At 35.9% G+C, this 6000-nt stretch overlaps 1 protein-coding gene across 5 annotated transcripts in view; it reads right to left on the bottom strand.

The window, feature by feature from the left end:
• Positions 1 to 6000, bottom strand: part of arnt2 (aryl-hydrocarbon receptor nuclear translocator 2) — a 70305-nt gene that overhangs the window by 20401 nt on the left and 43904 nt on the right. The gene's annotated exons all lie outside the window — the stretch shown is intronic.

Below are 6000 nucleotides of genomic sequence, written 5' to 3'. Positions count from 1 at the left end.
ATCATCACTCATAATACAGTATCAAATGTTCTCTCAGACAGCAAAAGGTAATAAAAGTCTTTTGAGTGCGGCACCTCTGAATGCGATCTGTGTCTGGCGCCTGTAACAAAATATCCAAAGTTTTGTTTCAGAATCGCTAATGATCCGTCTGTTTGTTCTGAGGCTCTAAAAGCTGTACGTACTTTATAGGGAGATGTCTGTAGATGGGTATCTGGGTTTAAAGCACACAAAGACTGGAGATTCAAACCCCAGATGAACCCCGGTGATTCATCGCCGTCCCCTTCAGCAACGCGGCTTACAAGACAAACACGGCCAGTCAGTTTGAGGCCAAACAATAGAGCTACAGACCAATCTTTATATTTTAAAGCCTGTTGTTGAGATGAGCAGATCAGACCCCATAATGCAGTAATATGCACTACATGCACTACCATTCAAAACTTAACTGGTCAAAACATTAAGGCGAGACACTGCAGGTGAATAGGGTAAAAAAAAAAAAAAAAAAAATATATAAAAATATATATATATATATATATATATATATATATATATATATATATATATATATATAAAAACCAGGCATTATTTAATTAAATATGTGCTAATTTGTATATATTTCTTTTATTTCTGAGAGTGTTTCTAGAAAATTATACATGAAAAATCTTGGGAATTCTTTGAAAAAATGCTATAAAAGAAACACTTAACAGTGTATTTAGGTCTGAAAAAAAAACAAATACTCCAAAAAAAAATCTCAAATTTGACCATCGCATTGAAAAAAGGTTTTTGCCTACAGTTCCTTAAAAAAATTAATGATTTTATTTATCACAGACACATTAAATCTTAATCAAAACTGGCATTAAAGACATTTATAATGTCAATGTCAATGCTGGAATTGTTTATTTTCTTTTAATCAATAATAGTAATAAATACTGATAATAAGAGCTGTTTCTTAAGCAGCGAATTAGAATATTATAATGATTTCTGAAAGATCATGTGACACTGAAGACTGGAGTAATGACGCTGAAATATCAGCTTTATATCACAGGAATAAATTACATAAAAAAATATATATTAAAAAAGAACATTTATATTTCAAACTGCAATAATATCTAACTTTCTGATAATATTTTTGATCAAATAAATGCCATCTTTAGTGCACAGAAATGGTTTCTGCCCAAAACCTTTGAACAGTAGAGTATATGGGTAGTGAATAATAAATAACTCTCTATCATTGACTAACCTTTCAAGCTACTTGTCAGAATGAAGATACGCTTTTCTCGTGTTATTTTTTTACATTTTTGCTATGTCGCACCATAGGTTTTATACTAAACCCTTCCAAAGCACGTCTTACAATCTTCAATAATTATACAAATAAACTACTGCAGAAATGCACTCGTCTTCCGGACTGTAACTGCGCGCTTCCGACTCTCTGAAACTCTGAAATCCTGCGTGCAGTTGCATTGAGACCGGCACAATTAACGCCGAACGCCATTAGTTCTCGCCTGTGTTCAAATATATAGACCGAATAACGAGATTTGAGAGCCGCCACACGAGGGATCCTCCATAAATAACCCGAATTAGATGTCAGGACGTGAATGTGGAGCGCGTGGACTGCTTTTATGGTGTTTCCGGCCTTTGTGCAGGAAGGGCTGCGTGAAGATTTACGTTGAACGGCGACGTCAGTGAAAGTAAATAACGTCTCAATTGTCACGTTCTTGATTCCCGCAGCCCACGCCAGGCTTGGCTCTGGTTGGGCTGTTTACGTCTTATCTGCTTACCTACCGCGCGGCCTGTCTGAGGGGTGAGTGTTTATCGCTCTCTCCATGCCCTCTCCCATCCCCGTCTATTCCGCAGGCATTTCGCCAATCTGGCGCGTCTCACCTTGGCTCCGCTGTGCATGAATATTCATCTCGCCTGTGCCCGCTGCTCTTATTATTTACCCATAATCTCAAAGTCAATACGGAGAGAATGACACCTAATGTGAGAAAGCTTTGTTTACTTCTGCCCGTTTTTCTGGATATCCGTCACACTGGGATTTCTTGGCTTGCGCGCAGCAAAAACTCATTCGCTTAATCGGTGTTTTCGGTCTTGCTTTCCAGTAAAAATACCAGAACGAGATGATTTTACATGTAATGGATATTTTCAGAGAATTTGTCCTGAATTAAGCTTGTTATCTTTATGAAGCGGATGAAGTAAATCGGTCATTAGCCAATCACAGTATCAGTTTAGTTTAGTCTGTGTTATATTTATCTACAACCTTAATAAATCCTAATTATCATCAAATCTTTTTTTAAAAACCTAAAATGCAATTTATAAGAACAAAAATACAATTTCTCGTTTCAATTTGGTTTAATTTGACGTACCAAAATAACCAACACTGAAATAACAAGTAATAAAAACTTGAGTAACGTTATAAATGCCTTTACGTTTGATTGTTTTAATGCAAAAATGACAATAAAATTACTGCTTCCGTATTTCTGTGGAAATCTTTTTTTTTAGGATTCTTTCAAAAGAACATTGTTTATTTCAAATAGAAACTTTTGTAACAATCTATAAATCCATAAAATCTCAATGAGAACAAAATAAACTCTGCCTCCCTCTGAAACTTTATCTGCTGATATTGCCTTCTGAAGATGATTTACACACCATTTAATCTATTTTGCAATCTGTGGGTCTTTTTTTTTTGGTTTATTTTTGTGAAACTAATAATTTTCTTGTCCAATTTTACTTTTAAGGAGGCTCTGCCTTCCCAGTTTCCTCAGAGAAAACGCCTCCAGGGCGACTCGCTCCGGCATTCTTCCACGTGTCATGAGCTGGGGAGTCTGGGATAGATGATGCCACGTGTGATGAATGTCTCCCATATATTCACACTCTCCCAAAAGTACAACACACACACACACAATCACTCAGGTGTTTACAGACACACACACACACACAGACACACACACACACACACACACACACACACACACACACACACACACACACACACACCTTATTCCGCCAAAGTCAGACATTGTTAGACTGTCCAAAAATGACTTGAAGGAAAACAGGTGTGGTTTGCAGAACAACCTAAAACCTTAAAATGGCTTTATACACACGTTTATATGTTGATATTAAGTATGGATCTATTCGACACAGTAAAAATGTGAAATATAATGACCTATAAAACTATTTAAAAAGCAATTTTCTGCTCTGATCAAAGTTACTCCGGTCCTCAGTGTCACCTGATCCTTCAGAAATAATTTTAATGCTACTTAAAACATATGATTATTATTACTACTACTATTATCAGTCATAATAGATGGTGCTTCACTTTTCTTTAAAACTTTTTGGGCAGATTTTTCATTTATTTAAAATGAAAACGGTTTGCATTAGGGGTGTGCCCGAAGTATTTGAAAAGGCACAGGAAAAAAAACATATTCTATTAGCCACTTGCTAGCGGTAGCCTGTTATATTACGTTACATAAAAACTGACTGATAGAACGACAGCAAATGATCTGAGCCCCTCTGACAAATGTTGAAAATTGACTACGTTAATTTTACAACATAAAAAATGTATTCATTACAGTTACTAGTTACTTTTCACAAATAGTAACCGAGTTAGTTACATCTTTATAAAACTAACTAATTACCAGGGAAAGTAACTATTAGTAACTGAGAAACTATTATCTGTGTGATAAGTGTACAGCGAACCGGTGAAAATGCATTAGCGGGAAAAATTAAAGAGCTATGCACGAGTTGAGGAAACGGTAACAATGTTGTAATAAGGGGAAACGGTAATTAGTTTGATTACTCGATACTGAAAAAATAATAGCTGTTACTAACGCCGTTATTCCCATCACTGGTAAAAAAATAAAATAAAATAAAAATTCAAAACTGATTTTAATGTCCTGGATATTTATATTAACCCCTAGATGCAAACAATTTATATACGGTATAATAATAGTACAACAACATGAAGAAGCTGGCTCATAATAATCCCCAACTATATTTCAAACCCAAAACGGTTAAAAATACCGTATTTCTCATAGCATCACAAATCACAGGAAACATTGACACGTCCTCATAAATAAACAAAAGACATAAAAAGACTGTATCCACTGAACTCCCAGGGTTAATTTCATCCCCCCGATCTCACAAACATAACTTTTTATAATATACGCGACCTAAAAGCAGGTTCTCTCGTGGGCGACATAATCGTTTTCTCCGTGTTCAGTAGCGTGGAAATACAGAGCGGTATATGAGCGCTTATTTCAAACGCAAAACAAACACGCAGTGAACATAATGAGCTCAAACATTACAATGTGCAAAGACTCCCTTGTTTTTCATTGTGTGAGGAGAATTACTGGTGAGGAAATTATGAAATGATGAGAAAGTTTATTGACCATGGAAGAGGGAATGTCCGTTTTGTAACAGACCCCGATTTTATTAGCGTTCATTAGCAGCGTTCGAAACCAAACTCTAAATGTCGTATAACTCAAATTAGGCAAACCGCATTTTATCTACCCTTCAGTTATTCCCATGCTAAAAAAAACAGCCTAAACTAGCTTAAAACAATATGAACAGCTGACATTTTAAAAAACAAAACAGACCGATCCAACTAGCTTGGTTTAGCTGGGGGAACCGCTAACTGCCTCTGTTTTTAGCTAACTGCCAGTTTATATAATTGTTCTATTGTAAACACAAAAAAGTCACTATGACTCTACAAACTCACTAAACTACGCTAAAGCTATCGTTTCATTTATTATTAAGCAAAAACCTACCTGAAACGTAGCTGTGTGCCATGCATACATCATGACTCGGCTAATCACTGGGAAGCTATGCTAAATGCTACACAGCTAGTGCGACGGTTGAGCTCAATATTATTTTCACAAAGGGTTTTTAGTTGTAGTTAAACTGATACCGGTCTTCAATAATAATACTAACAACAATATAATTAAATGCTTTGCCGATAATTATTTCAAATGTGCATTGTTAGCTAAACCAAAGCTAAAAAGGAGTCTCTCATATAATTCAGATCTAATTATTCTGCAAAATCAGTCGCTTATAAAGGTTTAATTTGAGTTAGACGCTCTCGTAATCCACCTTTTTCGACAAACAACAGATCATAAATCATTTATTACGACTCTACTGTGTCTAGGAAGCGCCTAGGTAATGATTTGCACTAAAAGTAAGAATTAACGTGTTTTTGGAATAAAATATTTATACATTTTTCCACAAACGGGCAGTTGTGAATAATTATGTCTGGAATACGTATTGCATAATTATGTACATTGATTAGCCTACTATGCTTTTCTTTCAAACGTATTGGTGGTCATTTGTTTTGTGTTGACATATGCATTCATTCGTTTAGCAAAGCCGAGGAAACTTTACGTCTAATTATAAAGCTGGCATCAGAAGGCAGCTGCCTATATAGATTAGAATAGGGTGACTAAATATGTACTGTGGAAATGGTCTTGTTTGCTATTTACACCTCCCTGGACCGTATCCTTCGACAAGCCCACCCTAAAAGACGAAAAGAAATCCACCCAAAGTTGCACCTGAGGGCAAAGTAAATACAAGCTGCTTTAAATGCACATCTACAAGTTCACAGGACCCGCGTGGGCATAAATCAAGCCCATTCTGCCAGCACCAGAAGAACAGGCAAATATTTCAGAAGTGTTAAACAGAAGGAGAATAAATGATATTGATTTCAGGTTTGAGGCAACAGAGGCCCAAACGTCTCGAGGCTGGTCGCGTGGTTGTGGCTAATTACAAAAAGCACCTAAATCCATCAGTCGGTAAACAAGAGCCCTTGATAGTCTACCGCTGTGAAAGTTTGCAATTAGCGATGCACTAAAATGCATTTTTTAACCTGAAAATCTGAAACAGAATTTTATTTGTTTTCGATTTTGCGAAAGTTATCAAAACCAAGGCCAGGTTAACGTAATAATCAAGCGATTGCATTAGTTTGATAAAAAAAACACTCAATTAAAAGTATATATAGAGTTGTGTGTAAAA

This window comes from Puntigrus tetrazona, chromosome 7 (genome assembly GCF_018831695.1).
Source record: "Puntigrus tetrazona isolate hp1 chromosome 7, ASM1883169v1, whole genome shotgun sequence".
Taxonomy (NCBI): Eukaryota; Metazoa; Chordata; class Actinopteri; order Cypriniformes; family Cyprinidae; genus Puntigrus; species Puntigrus tetrazona.
Note: the sequence above shows the minus strand (reverse complement) of the source record. Positions and strands in the feature narration are given on the sequence as shown.